The sequence below is a fragment of the Gallus gallus genome, chromosome 2 (genome assembly GCF_016699485.2).
Source record: "Gallus gallus isolate bGalGal1 chromosome 2, bGalGal1.mat.broiler.GRCg7b, whole genome shotgun sequence".
NCBI classification, from domain to species: Eukaryota; Metazoa; Chordata; class Aves; order Galliformes; family Phasianidae; genus Gallus; species Gallus gallus.
The window spans coordinates 103,324,512-103,345,497 of NC_052533.1; the positions used below are offsets into that span (position 1 = coordinate 103,324,512).

Consider the following 20,986-nt stretch of genomic DNA (forward strand, 5'->3'; position numbering starts at 1 on the left):
TTTCAGCAGCTTCTTTGGAAAGAGGAGGGTGGCCTGCACACACGGCTGGCTCTGTTTCTCCTTACCACCTTCTCTCTGTCTTCCTCTCGTATATGAATCATTGCAAACCATTTTTTTTTGGACATTTCTCACTGATCTCTCATGCCAACCTCTCCCACCTACCCCTTGGATGTATCTGGAAGGCTACAGTTCACTGAGACTCAAGTATGTGAAGAAGTCTTCAAGATAACCACATCTACCGAAATAGCTAGCCAAGCTAATTAAAACACAGTGAATTAGAATATAGCTACAAGAGTAAAAGATACTAGAAAAAAAAGCACAGAGCTTCCCCCTAATACAGCTAAAAGAGCACCAGAGTCTTGCTACTTAATTGCACAGGCTACTGGCAAGCAGGTTTTAGCTACAACAGATGACTCCTCTTTAGCATCCAAGTCCTGTTCAGACTATTCTAAATCAGACTTTATTCATTATGATGAGTTACTAAGAATTATTTCGGAATCTACAGTTGGTGTTAAACAATATTTGTTTAGAAGAGATTTGAGGGAAATCTTGTTAAAAATTCTGAATGGTATTGGAATTTTGAGTGTACGAGCTTGCCATTCTAAACCATTTGATTAAATTTAACCATAGGAAACTCTTCCAAGACCTAATGAAGCAGCAATTACATCTGAAGAGGGAGCCAAGCCAAGAATTCTACCATTCCAATAGCTCTCTTTTGAACATCATGCTACAATATCTAATCTGCTCTGTTTTGAGTTTACACTTACCATAAATCTCCAAGCTTTTGGATCTGTGTAAAATAAACCATGCAGGTAAATATGGCTCTTATTCTTTTTATATATATATATATATATAATGTAAGTAACAGCACTGCTCTGATGTTTAAAAAATTGAGATAGTTTTAAGATTACAAATATTCATTAAAAAAAAAAATAATAATAATAAAAAAGCCCGGTGTATGAAATACAAACCAGATGAATTGAAAAATTAGGCAAGTATTTTCTGGGTCTGGTTGAAAAGCAGATGCTGCCTCCATGTTCACTCCCCATATGTCAGAGTACTTCAACATGAATTTTGACAAACAGATACAAGCAATGAAAAAAAGTGAAGGGAGGATAGAGTAAATTTTGCATTTCTTAAAACAAATTCTGAACCTAACTGTGATTTCATGTGCTTGGTTGTGAGTACTTACTTTGTGGCTCACTGAAGACCACACAGCTGTGTTGGTGTAAGTGGGATAAGAATCAATGCTCCCACTTTCCCTTTTGATTAAAAGGAGGAGCTTTTAAAATTGGATAATGGTTTCATTTGTGATACCCTCAGCAAATGCAGATTGTTTGGTCTTTTCAGCAATGTTATCATGCTGCACAAAGATGACCCTTTTTGTGATTTAAGATGTAGCTAGAGGAATCCAAGTACAGCCAAATCGACGCAGACAATCTTGCTCTATTTCCAGATTTCCAGTATTTCTTTATTATATGTAATAGAACATTTTAGCATAATAATTCAAAGGTCCTGAGATACAGAAGACAGAGAAATAACGTTGAAAAGCAATTCTTCACATTTGGCTTTCACTACATCAAGTGCAAATGGTGAACTTAAACATGAAAATACAATTTGCTCCTTCTAAAAGTCTACATCCTTATCTCTCGTAAAGAACACACATTCATTTCCAATGCCTCAAGGTAAAGACTAAGGCATCTATCACAAGTACAGTGAATATCTGAAGGATTTGGAAGCAATCTTTTCATAATGTTTCTTTGGAAGGGAAGCAGGGTTATGAGTTACTCAAAATTCATAGAGATTATTAAGTTTACATCCACACAGCAGATATGGTACCATATTATTTCCCATCAGCAGTGTTCTCACCTGCTGAGAATATCTCTCTGGTTCAAGACAGCCATTCATTATGATGCATTAGCACTCTACTGCACAAACCAAAGTCATGCCCCATCAATGAACTGGGCAAGCCCGTAATGCCCACACTCCGCTAACGAGAGCTGTGTTTACTTCTCATTCAAGCCTTTCATTTTAGTGACTTAACTGGCAAGTAATTTCTTACTTCAGCAGATTTTTCTGTATTATTAGGTCAGGTATTTCGGGAAAAATGCTTGGTGTTTAAAAGATTTACAGGCCTTCCCAAAGCTCTGTCATATCAGTGGTGCATACACTGACAGCAGGGACTCTTTATGACAAGAAAAGCTGATCAGCTGCAAGCTTTCCTATTGATGAATCCAACTCTTCACCCCAGTCTAAACTAAGCCTGTGGGTTTTGTCTTTTTCTTCTTAGCCTTCTTTGAGGCCTGCGGAAAGTTATGAAATAGATTTTTCTAGTCCTCCCATGAGCAAGGCCAGGTTCACATCTTGACCTCAGAAACAAAGCAACCCACAAAATCTGGTCTGCTCTGCCTAACACAAAGCAAACTACAACGTGCAACATAGGGCAATATTAGGAGTCAGAAATGATAAACATTTTGTCAGTACTGGGGAGGAGAAATAATAAAACCTGCCCATATTAAAAATCCCAGCAACAGCAGTACTGAATAACACAATTTTGGCTCCGCAATGGTCTTTATTACAAAGGGTGGAAGCATGATATTCATCTGAAAAGAGTACTTATTTGGAAGGAAGATTTCAACTACAAGCCACCAAAATGAAATTCTTTATCTTTACTGCAGAAAATTATTTATTTTTAGATCTTATGGTCACCTTATACCGTAACCATTCTAGCATATCTATTGGTACAGTAATGTACAGCCCATACAGACTTTCATGACAAGCCATATCACAAAAGGAAACAAAAGTCCCCTTACAGGAGTGAATCTCCTCTCCACAACATTAATACGTATCAGCTCAGCCAACTGGGAGACACTGGTGTGAAACTCAAGCAAGGAAAGAATTGGGCCCTGATGCGTTCAATACGCTGTCCAAACATTTTTTAGAAACATGAAGGCTGTTTAACTGGTGGTTCAGTAAAATAGAAGACATCAGAAGTGTAAAAATGTTAAATCCTAATTTTCACAGTGAAATACCATTAAGAGAACAAAATATGGTCTTACTCTGAATACACAAATATTGAACTCAAGTGGAAGTAGCTTGCAAAGCATCAACAGCTTGACACAAGTAATAACCCAGATTAGAATCTAAGACCACAGGACCAGAATGGCTAGGTCCCATTAGCATGAGTGGTAGTGGTGGTTGTGCAAATCCCATGTATGCCGATGGAAGAACAGTCTCTGAAATCTCCATGACCTTGACGTGTAATATTTATGTCTACACCTTTAGCCTCTTGCACATAATGAGATGCAATCTTTTAGCTTTATGCACTTCACCAGGCATTCAATTAGAAAAGGCAAATTTGGTGGGGGGGAGAAGAATGCTAAGCTATTTAGACAGAAGGTAGTGAATCAAAAATTGCAAAACTTCAGCTTTCAAAAATAGCCTATGTGACCTCTTACAATACTCTGACCACTCCATCACAAGCAGGAGGCAACCCCTGTGAAGAGCGAATTCTGGCAAAGTTCTCTCTTCACAGATGATGCACAGCTTAAGCTATAATGAGTTTTTGGGTTACAAATGCTGAACGCATTAATATTCCTTGATGATAATTATCACAGTATAAGCACCTTTCCCAATGTGAGTAGCATAAAGCAACTGAAGCAGCATTTTTACTACATTTGAAACAAGCTGGAAAATGGGATTTTCTACTCTCGTAACCTGAGGTCAACATACATCAAGCTATGCATATTAAATATGTCTACCCTATATAACTATATAGGCCTTTCCATATATTCATGCACATACATTCAATTAACAGCCTATTTGTTTTTTATTTAAACAGGTATGCTACACATGCGAATACGATTTCCTATGCAAAATAAATCCAACATTCTAAACAGGATCCAAATAATTCATACAAACTACACTGATATTTCGTTGAGAGTGAATTATTTACTTACAAAGAAATGCAGGTATTAGCTGGTGATACAAATTGAAAATGTATATATATATATACATTTAGCTATGTATATATAAATGTAAATATATATATACATTTAGCTAAAATGGAAATAAAATTTGCAGGAAAACACTGTTTTCCACCTTCCTGGGTTAAACTAGCAACACTAAGCACACGACTTATGCCCATCACAGATAGTATCATTTTTGTAGGAGAAGCTGAAAAAAATAGTTCTTCAGTGAGCCCAAAATCTTGCAGACAGCTCACGGACTAAGTAATGAGTAGGGGCACTGGAGATATCCCCAGGATACAGCGGATCAGCCGAGCACCTGCAAAGCTGTTCCTTACCTGTCGCTGCAGCCAAAGACTGCAGACCCTTTGTGCTGCCTCTGCATGGGGCAGTACCATGCTGATCCGGGCAGCAGCACCAGACCCATCCATTAATAGTCAGACAGGCTCGCCCAACCTTTGTATCCTATTCTCACAAACACGAACTGGGGGAAAAGTGTGCACACCATGCAAAGCACCTAAAATCTGCAAGACATCCCCAAAGCAGAATACCCATCTCAGCACATCCTGAACCCGAATTCCTTCCGAAGATACCGTGAGATACACTTCTTTAAACAGTGTAAGTGGGCTCGGCTGTATTTTAAGTGCAGGGCGTTTAATTATTATACAAGCACTTACTGAGGATTAATTAGCATACAACAAGGATCTGAAACATGCAGACATTTGTCAAAGAAGACAGGGTTTCTAATGATTTATTATTGTTTGATTAACAACATCACACAGCAACTATGTTATTAAATCTCTATTTTGCATACTACAGAACCTAAAAGCGTTACCCAGTGATGTACTGTCAGGCTCAGAAGAGGGTAACAACTTGATCTTTGCTTTTCTATCACCCCCATCTCAGAAAATGCTCATTGTTACAAACGAAATACTGGTAAGGAGCCTTTAAAAATATCACACTGTGAGTTGCAGGGTTTTTACTAAATGCTGTAATACTGTTTTAATATTCTGTGCAACTAAACTCAGTGCAGCTTTCTTCTATCAGCGACAAAATGGGAGTCAGTTTGAACACTTAATCCGAAAAATGGGAATCAATTCTGGTGTTCTGTGGGTGTGAAATCTGCTGAATGTATTTATGCCATGTTGTCCTGCACCTCATTTAGGAAATAAGCCATGTTACAACCATTTCAAGAACTAAAGCACAGTTTTACTTGTGATGTGCAGCAAAATGCCTCAAAATCCCATTTGAATCTGTGGCAAGGTTTTGAGGGAACCTTTGCTAAATATTTAACAGCGCTATTGGCTTATTAAATACTGTAATGTCAAAGCCACGAGACGATGATATAGAGTGCATGCCATTTTTTTTCACTTAACATTGGTGCTCACTTTGAACACTGTACAAGCCCATTCATCAGAACTGATGCATGCTAAAAAGTATTTCTTCTTATCAGATAAACGTAGCAACGGCATCGTGCTGTTATAAAAATGATTAAATGCCTCCTTGGTTAATTGTGTAACATATATTCCTCTTCAGTTAGAACTCCCTTTCTATCCTCCCCACTAAAATAGCTGGAAAGATCACATCTGAAAATTGAAAGTGACATAGTGAAATCAGGCAGGCACAAGATCTATTGCTTATATGAAAGGCAAACCTAGGGGAAAAAAAAGTCAGGTACTGAACACGCAGCTTTGCTTTCTTATACACAGAAACTGCACGGCTGACCATTTTACAGGTGGAGAATCGAGTATGTTTCTGTGCATGTTGACAACTAGATAATACAGTGACAGTCCGTTAAAAATACAGATGTAGGACTGAAAATATTCTATTAAGAAAAAAACAACCACTTCCATTTAAATGAAATCGAAGTAACTTTGTTCACAGCAACAGATTATTTCAGTATGAATCACCGAAAACAAATTTAAATCCACAATGAGATATATTAATATAAGCTAACAAAAAAATCTCTTGGCATGGAATTGCCTGCAGAGTGTGCATTTATTCTGTAAACACTGTAACAATGATTATCTGTCCTTCCAGCTCTCAGTGGAGACTTCTGCTTCTGAAAATGTCTTGTGGTGACTTACTAAATTCAGGCTATTTCAATTAGTATTACTGCACATTAAAAATTAATTGTATTAAAGAGTGGATTAAGGTTTACATTTCAATTCTGCAGTGCGTGCGCTAGAAATGACAGCTCAAAATCAATGCTCTCTGTCCCATCATCGGATGTTTGCACGACTGAATACGGTGGGACCGGCGTCAGTTTTAAAAGAATTGATAGTTCAATTCGTGGTGCGTCAGTTCCAATTGCTGATTGGAACTGCAGTGTTACACAGCCACAGCATTAAGCTAAAGAAAGAAAATGAAAAACAAAAGCTGCCTCGCAATGACAAAAGTGTGCCATCTTCACAAAGATGGAAAAAATCCAAATCACATCTGAAAATTCCCGTCCGGTATCACTGAGGGGAAAAAAAAAGATGTTTTAATGGGACGGAGACTTCATTACAGAAGACATATTTATATTTTCCTTATTTAAAACGTGTTGCTAAAATGACACCCAAAACTGCAATTCAGGTGACAGTCTTACAAACACTCAAGAACGTATGTAGCCTTATTCGTGTATAAAACAAAGCTTGTGAAATCTACTTGTGTGAATAAAACCATGTGTGCACACCTAGATATTTTCAGAATTAGATGTTTGCATTACGAAGGGTACTTGGGAATGGGCAACGATTCTGTCACCAGTAATCATGTTAATCATGCTCTCCTGAGCTGCCCAACTGTTGTAGAACGCAGGACAACTTCTTGGCTTCCACATATATGAAATCTTCCATTTTGTTGCATGAAAAGCAGTTCAAAGTTGCCTTCATGACTGAACATTGCTTCTGGTAAGGCTGAAAGATGCAGTATCACCTTGCTGAAACTTGCATTTAGACACCCTAAGTTGGAAAGATTTTTGAAAAGAAAATGTCCTTATTGAAATATTTGTACCTTTACAACAGTAGCAGTTTTTATTACTTGGGTGAAACTGAATTTTGCAGAAGGTTTCTTGAGATCATGGCAGTGGATGATAAACTGACACCAGTGCTATAATTCTTCCTTTGAATGGGAACACAGTGCCCCAAATGAAAGGAAACAGCTAGAGCAAAATCGTTTTTTGCACTCTTCTGTATTGTAAAATGTATGGGGAATAGCAAGAAGGGAAAAAGCGTGCTGCACTTGTTATAAACCTAGTATTGCTCCTGTGTGAGAATGGATAGCAAGAAATGCCTGTCACTTTTATCAACAACAATCTAATATTTTAAAGAGCAAATGATGAAGAACATTTTGGGGTGAGTAACCAGATCAAGCTGGCATCGCTCAAGTTTTGCAAAGCCACCAAGGATACCAGAGCTTGGAACTGAACAGTCATTGGTGCGTACCTAAGAGACAAGTTGATGTCCACACTGTTCCTAAAGATCCCCTGTGCTGCATGGATGTCCAACAGCAAGTTTGGCATCAAGAGAATAAAGAAGATGGGAAGTAATAACTACAATAAAAAAATAATCTGGTGCAAATGTACCCCAAGGTGTAGTAGTCATCCCCATGCAACAATCACCCTTCACTGCAATTTACTGATGTTGCTTCATTACAATACAGCATACAAAGGGGGCAATATTAAGGCATACTATTTAAAGCTACAAGATCTGTAGTGCCAGCTACAGCTGGTACTGAATCAAGACTATAGAAGACAAAGAAGGTAGTTTTAGCAGAGAATACTGAAAAATGAAAACTGTCCTGAAGGTGCCCAAATGCACTGTTGGTACAAGATTTAGCTGAAGCCACAATAAGCAGCTGAAACTAAAGACTGCCAATATGTTTTATAGGGTGACTCCAGAAATTCTTCACAGGAGTGCAGCGATAATCAGTTACAAATTAAAACAATAACCAAGGAAGACAGAGAAATGCGACTGGTTTAGATAAGGGAGAAAAGACATGTTTTCACACAATAGCAGAAGACATAGAAATTGAAGAAGATATTTTTGCAGGGTACAACACCTGCAGAATAGCTGGACTTTGAAACAATGTTCAGAATTGTGATGACAAGGGACAAATACTGAAGAGGAATAAGTATTATTGGCTCATGAAAACCATTAGGACAACTCTAGTATGGAGATAGGGATGTCAAGAATAGAAATCAGCTGAACTGCACCTGTGATAGGTGATGATATACCCAAAGGGGAGGAGCAGGTTTATTTTTTTACAAAATTAGATCCTGAAATGGATGGAAAACACAAATAAAATTTGGGAGGTCTAAGACAGGCTGCAGAATTCTCCAAGAGATAATAAAAAATACAAATAATCAAACAGCTTTAAAGTACTTTTCTTTCCTATCAGGTGTTAATTTGTCCTGAAACATCTCCTTAGACAAGTACCGTCTCCATTCCAAATTTCAATGTCTTGTCCTAGGCTACTGAAGAAGTCATTAGGAATGCTGGAACCACCACAAAGTCACATCCATTCTGATTCCAGTTTTGACATTATGAACCAAAAATTGCCTTTGTGGCCTGTCAAGCAAAGACTTGGAAAACAGAACAAGGAGCACCACCACCAGCCCTCTTCTCCCAGTTAAGGAGGGAAGATATCATAAGAATATTGTAAAGAAAAAGGGGAAAGAGAGACTGTGTACAGCCACGATAATGTCAGCTGTATTTTATGGGAGGTAATGGAACAGGAGAGCTTAGAGTCAAAGAGCCTTCCAAATCAGCTTTTTAAAGAGATGAATGGGAAGTGCACATTTAAGAAAAAAAGGCAGCATGGGTGTGTCGAGAGTGCTTCTTGTGTCACAGAAGAGAACCTCTACTGAGGCTTTAGGCTGAAGGAGACAAGGAAAATCAGCTCACAGAAAGGGTGGCCAGGAGAAACCATCATTAGGGTTGAAAGAGATGTACATGCAGCACAAAAGTGGCAGTTGAAGTAAAACACAATATCCTATGTGACATATCATAGAAATTAGAGTCCTATTTTCTGTTGCCTAATTTATCCCCATGAACCACCATGAAGGATTTTTCCTGATGGTACAATTCAGGTCTGTACTGCAAGGCACACTCCATTACTGGCACTAATAGAGCAGCACGTAAAAAATACAGAGCCTTTTCATTATTAAATAGTTAGTCTAAGATTAAGTTTTCTAGGCAAGCTCTCTGCACAAAGGTATTTATTTCATTTTTCACTTATTACATTTTATTTTCATTTTGTTTTCAATTTAGCCATCTCTTTGTTAAATTATATTCTAGTAATGGAAAAAAAACAAAAAAGGGTTAAAAATACCATCCCCATTAAGTCTGACTTGAAGAATAACATCACACAAGGAGAAATGTGGGTTAAAAGTTCAGATTTGGCAGGGAAATGTCACTCAAGTGAAGAGAAGACTATTTAACTGTTCTGGTGAAAATTGGTTTTGATTTGATCATATTATGACAGTTTGCAAATCACACTTTGTGTTAAGTGATATTTGGGTTAAGCTTTTTAACCAAACTTCTAAGCAAATGGAAGGCTGTGTTACTTCTGAATGATTAATTTAACTAGCTAGTAAATATAAACATCTCCCAAGTTGTTCCATGAATTACACAGAGCTCAGAAGGAATATCATTTGGGGATTCTGGGGGATTTTTTTTTGCACAGTTATCTAATGTCTTGGCACTCACATAGGTGTGCCATGAAAAGCAATGAAGCTGGAGGCACAGTGGGTTCATTGTGAAGGTTGCCTGCAAGAGGGTTAGGAGAAAGTATACCTAGCCAAACAGCTATATAACAAGAATATACTGCTGAGGTCCTGAACTACAACCCTCTAATAAAGTGGTATGTGAGAGAAGTTTGAAACTGTATGGCCAAGCACTGAAAAAAGAAAACCAAAACAGGATGTTACAGGCAAATCCTTAACTCTGGCCACTGTACATGTGTTTTATGATTGCTCCTGGTTATACAAATATACTATCCCTTTTATCATTTGGTCTAATCCAAACACGAGACATACCTTTCAGTATAAATACAATGAATGAGGCAGTGTTTTGAAACAAGCTTTGTCCAACCTGCTATGAATAGTACATTCTGTAAAGTCTTTTGGATAAGTACCACATATATTGGATTATATTCATGTAATAAAAATAATGTGTTATGTGGCTTTGCACCTTTGAGAAGGTCTCCTTCACTTTGCCTAGTGCTTCATTTCCTTTGGGGTTTCTCCTTATACCCTGAATTGCACAAAGTATTCACAGAGGGGTTTAGCTAAGAAAAATAAATCTGTGAGAAGGAAAGTTTCTTCTTCCTTTCTCCCTATACACTGAGTTTGCCTCTGTAATTGCATTAGTTTAAGGCCACACGACAGACTAACTCCGTTCTGCCCCCCTAATATGTTGGTCTCGTGGTTTTACTTACATGTTTCACTAAGTGGGTACATCATAATTTTTCACAGGCAAAAATCCTGAGACAAACTTTAATATCTTGACATTTCTGTGCAGAGAAAATCTTAATTTGGTAATATTGACATCAGACTGTGTTCTTCTTTCACAGGCATTTATACCTGATTTGTTGTTTGCTTAAGCAGGTGTCTTACAATCTGAAGGGTGTGATAAATTGGCCATTCGGCTTGTACATGAATGCATACAACCATGTAAATAAGAAGAGGTTGCATTCAATCACAGAACAACTTGCATTTTAAGTAGGTACCACCATTTCACTTTATTACAGATTTTTCAGTTGCTCTATCTAAAGCAAGTAATTCTACATACAAGAAAGAGCATGCAGGAAAACCTCATCATGCAGTCTATGAGGCATAAGGATTTTTTGCCTAAATATTATTCTAACTTCCCATAAAAACAAGATTAAAAGTACTACTTAATGAAAGTGTGTTGATAGCTCTACCTCTATATAGCAGAGACAGAAGGAGTTACTTTTCTCAGTAAGGATCATTGAGTGTGTCACTGGTTAATTTTTGTTCTATGCTCCTCATTAGCATTACTCTCAAGTTTCTGGTTATCATATCCGAAATATTAAGACATAATAAGTACGAAGGTGCAGATAATTGGATATTAACCAGAACATACTTGACTGGGCAGGAGGTAGGGCCTTGCTTAAACTAATCCTGAAATGTATTAATCACCAATTAATGAATGGGTTTCAAATTCATTTTCTATTATAGAACACCTCTGAGTATCTAAGCTTTTTCTAATAAAATGAGTTGGAATAACAGGATAGGGATAAGAAACACTCCAATTTGAGGCTGGCTTGAATTAATTCCCTATAGCTTGTTGTTAAGTTCATTGAAAACAATAATCCTGGTATGAGTGACTTTCTTTATAAGGTTGAGAAAATAACCATATATTATAGCACTTACAGTCTCTATTTGCAGGTACAAATGGTCATATAGAGGCTAAATTCAGAACAGAGCTAGTTCACTGGAGAACTGCTATAGCACAATCTATATTTCTTCAGAGCAAATGCAGCTCAATAAGACAAGCAGCAAAAGACTTGCATCAAATCCAGATGGATATTGCCAATTAATAATCTTCAATGTGGAGACAGGCTGTATGTATACCAACTTTGTTAAAATAAACCTTAACATAACACTCCCTCTCCCCACCCTGGACCAAAACATGGTCCCCAGAAGTCTATTCTGCTGACTCAGGCTCTTGGACGATGGAAGATGAATGATGGGAGGGCAAATATGCCGAGATTATGAGATCCCATTAAGAAGCCTGGGAGGGCAGTTGGAGTGAGGGGAGTGGTGCCGTTAATCTCGGAATCTCCAGCTCCAGATGACTGCTGATTTTGCATTAAGAATACACCCCTAACCAGCCTTACTAACTAGCTTGACACAGTTACACTTTTCCCAGCTAGGGGAAATAATGCACAATACTGAAAGTTTTTGTTAACAGGTCTTATTTAAAATCCACAAGAAAAGAAAAGAAAAAAAAAAAGGAAAAAAAATCCCTCAAGTTTCTGGTTGTTTTCTTTATATAGTATTCTTAGATGCCCAGGATAATTGTTAAATGTATTCTTCAGCATTTCCATTATTTGAAATGCATCCCCACTACCATACCAGAAAAATACAGGGATCCTTATTGTTACTAATGAAGAAAATTATATCAGACATGGTTGAAATAGTATTATTCCCCTTTCTCTCTTCTTGCTGTCCTCAGTGTTATTTACATTCATGTGAATTGCAAGTAAACCAATATTATCCATCTCTCTGTTTTTTCCTTAATTTGTTGACTTTAATTTTAGTAAGTCTTAAATAAGCGCTTACGGAAGATGAAGTAAGATATGCAAGCAAGTAGTCCTTTTATCAACAATTTTGCCACAGAAATACACAAACATTTCAATGGCTCTTCATTAGCAAACAAATCAACAAGTGATATTTTAATGCATGACTTTATTCCATCTCTGTGGGGACTGTAGTTGAGAGTGTGATGTACAGTACAGAGAAAGGAATCATCAGCCACAATGTCCCAGGGCTCTATCCATTGAGGACTTCTCAGCCTCTGCTTAAAGAGTGCATTTAATTGACTGATAGACAGTAGCTTCTTTGTTCACAGAAGACAGCGAAGTAATGGCAGCTTGAAAATCGTACCATCTACAGGATCTCCTGAGACTAGTAACAGGGGGATATGTGTCAGGAATAAATAAATAATCTAATTATTAAGCCACTTCCTGTCAAGTTAACTCCAATTTGTTGGCTTTTGAAGGCAACAAAACGAGGCATTTTTCCTCATTATGCTTCTCTTTTTATACCACTGGTAATCACAGGCGGATTAAAGGGTGCCTGATTGGTTTTTTTGTCAAGGAACTGAGAAGCAGCCAACAGTACAGAAAAACAGAGTTGGGGTTAGAAGAAATTTCATGCTTGTCTCCTTTCCAGCTCCCTAACAGCCCACACTGCTGCCCCATACAGTGCTGCCAGCTGTACAGCAAATGTGTACCCCTCCAACGGCGGCCTACCAGGCCACAGGCTCCATCCTGAGAGCTGTGAGATACCTTGCAATCTTGGCAGGTAGCTACTGCTGTCATAGGCATAATTCTAAAGGTGACCTACGAAACCCCGTCAGCTCACCAAATGCAACAATATGAGCAGCTGAAGTCTGACACCCACTCTCCATATTGGCTTCTTTTGTTTTGCTTCCTGCGCTTACAAAGTGGGGAGAAAGAGAGGGACATAGTCTGTCGAAGAATCAGAGGCTTCTCCTCTAAGAATACGGGCAATTTAGAAAAGGTCTGGTTTGCCTACCCTCTGTGCTGGCCACTAAGCACAGCCCTGAAGAATGTGCTACGGCTCCTGATAAAGCCTGCTGATGAGTGGTCAGCAGCGAGGAACAAAAGGGAAGGCTGACACAATGGCATTAATTCCGCCCGTGGTGAGGAAGTATTAACATGCACGGTGTATCGCAGCACCAGCGAGGAGGAGAATCGTGCAGTTTGGCGGATGGGAAGGAACAACTTTCGGACTGCCTGGCATTATCTCGCAGTGGCATCCCTTTCTAACACAACAGGAATTTCTGTAGGAAAAAAAAAATACGGCTTTGACGCACTTTGCTTCACGTCTTCATTAAACAAACTCCAGTCTGCATTGTAGATATTTTCAAATGTCACTGTTCGCATTCCCACTATTGCCACTGCTCCAATAATTATTATTTAATACTAAAACTCTTTCATTCAATTTCATTAGAATTTTTTGAGTCCAATTTTCACACCCCCACACCCACCCCCCAAAAAAAGTGGGGGGATTCACAGTTGTTTGCCTACTGTGTCCTGACTTAACCATTTGTGATTGCAAAAGCCCGGAAAGTCTTTCCTAAAAGCTGTGACCAAAAGGAAACAGCTGTTCCCGATTCTAACCCTTGAAATGGAGGAGTGGGCTCCAGCCAGCACAGCTCGGTGGGTGAAATCGCACCCCCAGAAGCACAAGGAGAGAGGGAGCCTGGAGCCCAAATAGGTGACATAATTTTAAGCGCGGAGAACAGTGCTGCTCTAGCATGTTTACAGCTGCCTTTGCCATTCCTGAATACATCTTGAATTTTTTGTTAAATTGCGCAGATAATTAAAGCCTCTTCATATTTACAGTCTGCTTCATTGGTACCATGAATTCTGTTTTCAGTTACTGTCTGCAAATTCCCTCTCTGCACAATTTCATACTAAGCAATAACACTTCATTTTACATAAGTTTTATCTGATGTCCCCATACAGAGCTGCCAGCTGTACAGCAAATGTGCCGCTCTCAAACTGAGGCCTACTAGGCCACAGGCTCCATCCTGAGATCTGTGAGGCACCTTGCTGTCATTGGCAAGCATTCCCTGCTATCACTGCTACCATCGCTCCACACTACACACAACTTAAAATCATCTGATTATTAGAATTTGTGGTCCACACTCCATTTTATCCTTTATTTAATCTATCCCCAGATCACACATTTGTTTAAATGTTTTGGCTGGTTTACAAATCATGCAGCCATCTGCACAGTAGGTGTGACACCATTTTTTAGACAAAAGTTACATTACAAAACAACAAAGATAAAGTCATTTGAAATGCTTTGGTGTTTGTTATTCTGCCTGGTTCGCTTGGACCAACTCAAAGAAATAAATAGAATTATCTGTGTAAATCGATGAACATCTATGAAAAACAACACCCAGCAGAACGCAGAGCTTGCTCCATTACCTACGTTAATATCATGACAGCTGAGGAGAGATGACCTGGCCCACTTCTCATCTCTCCTGTACAGATGGCTATTAAAGAGAAAGTATCCCTTTTGTATGGTCCATGCAGAAACCCTTTATGGGCCTTTCAAATAAGCCAGCATTGCCCACAGGAGAGTAGCTTTCTGTTAGCAGGAAACAGCACAGATTTCATCTATTTTGTAACCCAGCTCCTCACAAAATAAACCTACAGTTTCTCAGATTTAACACCAAATGCTGCTTTTTCCCGAGTATTTCAATCACCTCTCTGATTTTTGCAGACAAGGTGGCAAAGTTTCATCTAACTTTTGTACCTCTACTTGCCAGCTCTGCCCAAAAATAAGAGATTCCCAGTGTAACCAGGTGATTTTCTGATTCTAAGAAGGTACGATCCATCTTTTTGCTCTTAATTTACAATTTCCATATCTTATTACAGAAGAATCAGTGAGAGAGGACTGACAAAAGAAGTTGCCATCTCCTTTATCTTCTGGTCTATAGATGTGCATCTTTGGATTCTCCTTCTCCAAACTTCTTATAAGAGAGAATTCACAATGTCAATTTTCATGTAAAGCATTGTGTAACATTCTGTGACATTCTGCAAACGTCTTCCCTGAGATCAACATAATGCAACAAGTAGTGGGGTTTTGTTTTTGTTTTTGTTTTTTTTAAAACTATTTTTGCATGTGGGAAAGACAAATCTTGTTTTTAGTGACCTAAGGAATTAGACAAGTAAAAGACTGTATGAATTCTATGTGCTATTGCAACCAAGCAAAAATTTTGCTGGGCTCCAGAAAGCTTATAAGGTGTTTTCTTTGTCTTGACATCAGTGATGTTGTCCACACATACACTGCACAAATATGAGGCAAATAAAATGACTTATTTGTATAGACATATTATGCATGCAGTTAATACATGCATAATGCAAATATGGGTATCCAGATGATAACACACAAGCATATATATATCTACATATTACATAGTTATATTCCTGTCAGTGAGCAAATCAGAAATCACGAGTTGCATTAAAATGTGTCTTTGTCTTCTAATGGTTACATATCACTTGTTACTGCAAAACACTGTTGTGCTTTTTTTTTTATTTTATGTTTTGGCAGAGAAATTTACATTAGGTTAGATTTCTATATACTCTTTAAACTATAACTGCTCTAGCATGGATTTCTTTTACTTAGGGCTTAGTGAAGTATTTACTGGTGTAAACTAGAATTCTTCTTGTCAGCTGCAGGGTTGTTTCATCCTGTTTTCCCATTTGCTTCCTAACTTAGGTCCTTGGTGGCTTTTTCTCTTTCCTTTTATTTCCTCCTCCATACTACCTCCTTCATACTACCATGCTACCACGCTCAGTACTACACAACATCCTCTCCTCAAAAACAAGCTCTTTTCCTGATAACAACTGACTTCGCAGAATGTGTTTTATCCTTCATGCTGAAAAGGTTGAAGAAAGAAAAGTCTGTGTACCCCAAAATGACCTATATAGAAATTTTCAAAAGGAGGGTTGCAGAAAGTGCCATCCTTTCCCCCAGCTCCGCAACTTACTTTTCAGAGAGGGGGTTGCTCCTGCTCTGGCACTGGGGCTTGCTTTTCCATCAACTAGAGTAACAGCAACCTACAAAGATTGTGGCTGTTTCCCCCTTTTATCATTCTCTTTGTCAGCCTGATCAGTCCTCAATGGTAAATGTGCTGCTCTGTTGTGCACAGCCAGCGGCTTGCAATTTGCTCACTATGTTTCATGAGACAGTTGTTTGTGGCTGTTTGGAACACATTTACCTCTTTGGGGATTTATGCGCTAGTTGCAATGCCAACCTCCATAGTGATAGAGATTTCTTTCTAACTAAAATAGATAATTAGAAGCTAGTAATTATTGGTCAAGAATTATCAGAGTGAAAAAAATTAAGCTCTTCATAAATAGTTCTTGGCAATGTCATCTCTTTACATTATCTCATGCCTAACAGCACTCTACTCAGAGCACTTAAAAATTTACACTACTGCTGTCGAGCCTCATAATTTTGTGTAGAATAACTCCTTTTCTGAGTTAAACACATCAGAACTTCCTCAGTTCTGATCTACTCTGTATGTGCACGTGTACAAAATCCTAGGGATTATGGCAACTGTTCAGTCTATTGACACTGAACTGCATCAGATACGGCAGATGTAAAGGAATCAGTATAAGAAAATATAATGTTTAGATTGTCTACTTAAAATAACAGGCAAAATAATAGGACGAGCAGTGGAGTGAAGCAAGCAGAACACAAACAATAGCAGACACTCCTTCTACACTCACAGGTCAAATGCCAACTGCAAACTATGTGAGCAAAACAAAGGGATGCCAGAAAGCCTCCCTCTTTTCCACAAACACCCAGAAATAGAAATTTCTCAAAGAAAGCTGCTAAAAATGCTAAGTATTCTGCTCAGAGAGAAAAGCAAAAGCTAGAGAGCTGCTGAAGAATTACAGTGTTTGCCAGTACTTCCTAGAACTGTATGAAACGCGCCTGGATTTACATTTCTTCCTCTCTAATTCAGAAGCTGAGAAATTGTTTTACCAACAGATTTCAATAAACAAACCGACAAAAACGTTTTCATTTGGCCATCACCCTCATGATTATCTAAACAAAAGTACATACTCATATCTAAGTCCAAAATAATGCTTAAATTGACAGTCTACTTAAAAAAGCTAAAGGTTTGCCTCCTTTCAGCCCACAGGTATCTCCTAAGCCTGAATCAGCCTCTAGTTTAAGCAAACATGGGTGTTGCTTGATAAAGCACAGTGTCTAGATAAGTGGGGACATATTGGGCAGTCAAAATTCTTGAACTTCCAGTTACTCCACTTCTTTTGCATCTTTGTCCTCATCCATACAGTGAAAAAGGCTTATCGACTTATCCCATCACAAAGATAAAGGGCAGACTGGAAAAAAGACTGTGGAGCAGTTTTAAAATGGGAGGTTCTAAAAGTAATTAACATGCAGTTGCTGAGGAAAGCCACCCCTACCACACCTTTTTTAACATATAACTTGTTTAATAACAAATGTAAATTGTATGGTTGACAAAGATATTTAAGCCACCTTATTGGATCATCTGCAGATTTTGTTTTCCATTAGGTGGCATAATCTCTCTCGTTGAACAGATTGAAATGTATAACAAAATCTGCAAAAATGCTGCATGCCCTCCTAACAAAGAAGAGTAAGAGGCTTTTTAAATAGCCTCTAATCCCTCTTCCCCTGCTAAATGTCTAGTTGAGATTATATTTGATTAGACAAAAACACAAACATGCACACAACCTAAAAATACCTACCCTCAGTGGAGCTATTTCAGCCAACAAAGTAATTCAGGTTGCCTTATTTAAAAGTCTAAGTTTCACACTGGGGTTTTATAAATATATATTTGCCTTAGTGACCTTCCATAATGCATCCTGTCTATGTGGATGTCAGCAACATGAACTCAGTTTACATCCTGGGATCGTGTTCAAGGGACACAGTAACTAGATGGGACAGTGTCAACTTCTCTATTCTCTCGAATCACTAAAAAGTTGGTGAGCAGCATTACCTCCAAATAGCTAAGCATGTATCTCTGGCAGTGGTTCTCATTTCTTTCTGAGCAGAGTTTGGCAGATGACTTTCTGCTTCCTTGTTTGTCCCATGTTCTACCTGCTCCAGCCATCTTCCTCTGTCCTCGAATCTCTCTCCTTTTTGTTTATTTATTTATATTTTTCCTTCTTCTGGGAGGGTTTGGTCTTTATTCCTTTTTTCCACCTTTTTTCTTTCTTTCTTTTTTTTTTTAATAATTGATATTTATGACTGTTTTTTTTTTTTTTTTTTTTTTTTTTTTTACCTGTTTAACTGTTTTTTTACTATTAATTAACAGCAATTCCCTCCACTGTTCTTCTCCCTTTTCTTCCCTGGTCCTTTTCTCTTTTCTCTGAATCATATGCAACCCATCATGTACAAAGATACTAATCTATATCCATCAATAACCACAACATGATAATGCTAACATTTTACTACAAGAGGAAATAACAGTTCTTGAGACTGTGTGATGATGTCTGAAAAGGGCTTTATTACCCCTACATTTGATCTAGGGATTATCACACTCTGTGACTGTTAGAGTCGGCTTTCCTAGATCATCTTCCCTTTCCCTTGCATTTAAAGTTTCATAGTTCTTCCCCTCTTTTCCTGAAGCTTTTTCACTTTCCCTACCCTACAGGAGTGAGTGTCATAATGGAAAAGCAGGGCAACAAGACATATTTTATCAGATACATGTAGAAAAGGAAGGGACAAAGGTGTTTAGGACTGCAGGATTTTTTGTTTGGGAAATATGCTGTGTCAACAAGTCCGTATACAGTCAAATGTTTCAACTAATTTTTCAATCTGCAAATTGAATGCATGTAGATATCTATGGATACACCTATGAGTTATGTATTATATTCATTCATACTAATATGTTTGAGCACATGTTTTCTATATTATATAGGAATACTATAAACCTATCTACAGACACCCATAAACAAAGGCCAATTTTAAACAGCTTGACATCACCCCTTGAACCTTTCTCTCTAGACAGAACATGATCTTGGAAAAGGCTTGTGAACAATGATATAAATTAAAGGAGGGGTGAGGGGTAGTGAAATTAGAAAGATAGCTAAGGAAAAATCCAATTACTGGCGAGAAAGCTAACAGAACTGAAGATCAGAAATTATTTTTCCCTGTGCTTCGATTCTGAGGTCACATTCAAAATGCTCAGGAATGCTGATATTCCTTTCACCCCAGCACAAAATCCCCTTACATTTGCTTAATCGAGGCTACATCATTAGGAGCTGCACGGTTTAGTCTGGCAGTGCAGATAAGAATCTTCCACTGAGCACAGATTACCAAAAGCATGACCAGCAAATCTCCCTGCATGTTTCGCAAGCTCCTTTATTTCACTGCAAGATTTTACATTAAGCGCATTTAAATCTGTGTCACTATGGTTATGTCATGAAGCAATATAATGCATGATCAGATACAACACAGCCAAAAACAATTAAATATACTTTTTAAAGATTCTCTTTCTCATTCAACCTCAGCCAGCTTTTAGAAATAACACATAGACAGCTATTCATTTTAACAAAATGTCAGTCTTTTCAGAACTGCAGACTGAAGCTAACTTAACCGGATTTCTTCTGTTTTACTTAATCTCTTCTCCTTTCTTTCATCCCATTCTGACTTTTTACTAAACACACCCAGAAAACAGAAGGAAAGAAAACTAAAAGAAATCTAAATATCTTATGGAAAAAAAGACAGGGGTCCTATTTTGAAAACACAATGCACATGGGAGGCAGGCAGCAAGTAGACACACCACTCTCGCATTCCAGCATCACTCCTTACCCAAGGTGTCTGCATTCCCCACCATGTTTCAGTATCACTGCATGCTACAATTAAGGACACATCATACACTGAATTCAAAAAACCCAACAGAAATGGCAAGTTCTGTCGCTGGTAGCAAGGGACTTTTAAATTGCACGTCACTGACCCAGATTGAACACTGAAGCAGTTCAGATTATCTCTTCCCCAAAGATACAAAACATCAAAAATAAAGCTTAGTCCAACAGGCAAATCACTTTGCTCATTTACAAAACCAGCGTGTCACTTGTGTTTATTCATTTTTTCTGAAAAGCATATAAAATGTGCATGCTCTGAACATATTAAAACTTATTAATAATGTACTCAGAAAAATGAGCGACTAAATTGTGGCAGGTAATTTCTTTTACAGTGTAGCCAAGTTAATAGAACTCATGGAAGAAACATTTAAGCTACCTTACATGAGAAAGAAATCCAAAAACTAGCATCAAGCTAAGCATTTTTAAGTTATACAATGAAGAAAAAAACAATAATAAATTATCTTCTGTTAAACGTGTATTTACTGGCTTGTATATCACATAGTTTGGTCTGCATTTTGCATGTTTTTTTTTTTATTATGAAAGCAAGAGAAAACAGTATAAAGGAAACATGAGCAAAAAAAATCAACTGTATCCATCCTTATCTTGAAATGTGAAATTTGGAAAACACTAAAAACAAACTAAGACAACCCTGTCAATGTTATCTTATTAGCGGGCAAATGATGTGCTTGATAAATTTAATTGGCTGATAGAACTCTTAGTGCTATTGCTGAGTGGTTACCAAATTGAAAACATTATGGGTAATCCTAGGGGAATAAGCAAATAATAAGAAAATATGAATATCAAAGAAAAAGCAGCTTTTGTTTTATTCTAATTTACAACTGTAGCAGCCTTGTAAACATCAGGCTAGGTTTGGGTTAGGAATC

The 20,986-nt window shown here is 37.9% G+C and overlaps 1 protein-coding gene across 20 annotated transcripts in view; it reads right to left on the reverse strand.

Moving 5' to 3' along the window:
- The window catches only part of ZNF521 (zinc finger protein 521), a 232,920-nt gene that overhangs the window by 96,029 nt on the left and 115,905 nt on the right, over positions 1–20,986 (reverse strand). The window lies entirely within an intron of this gene.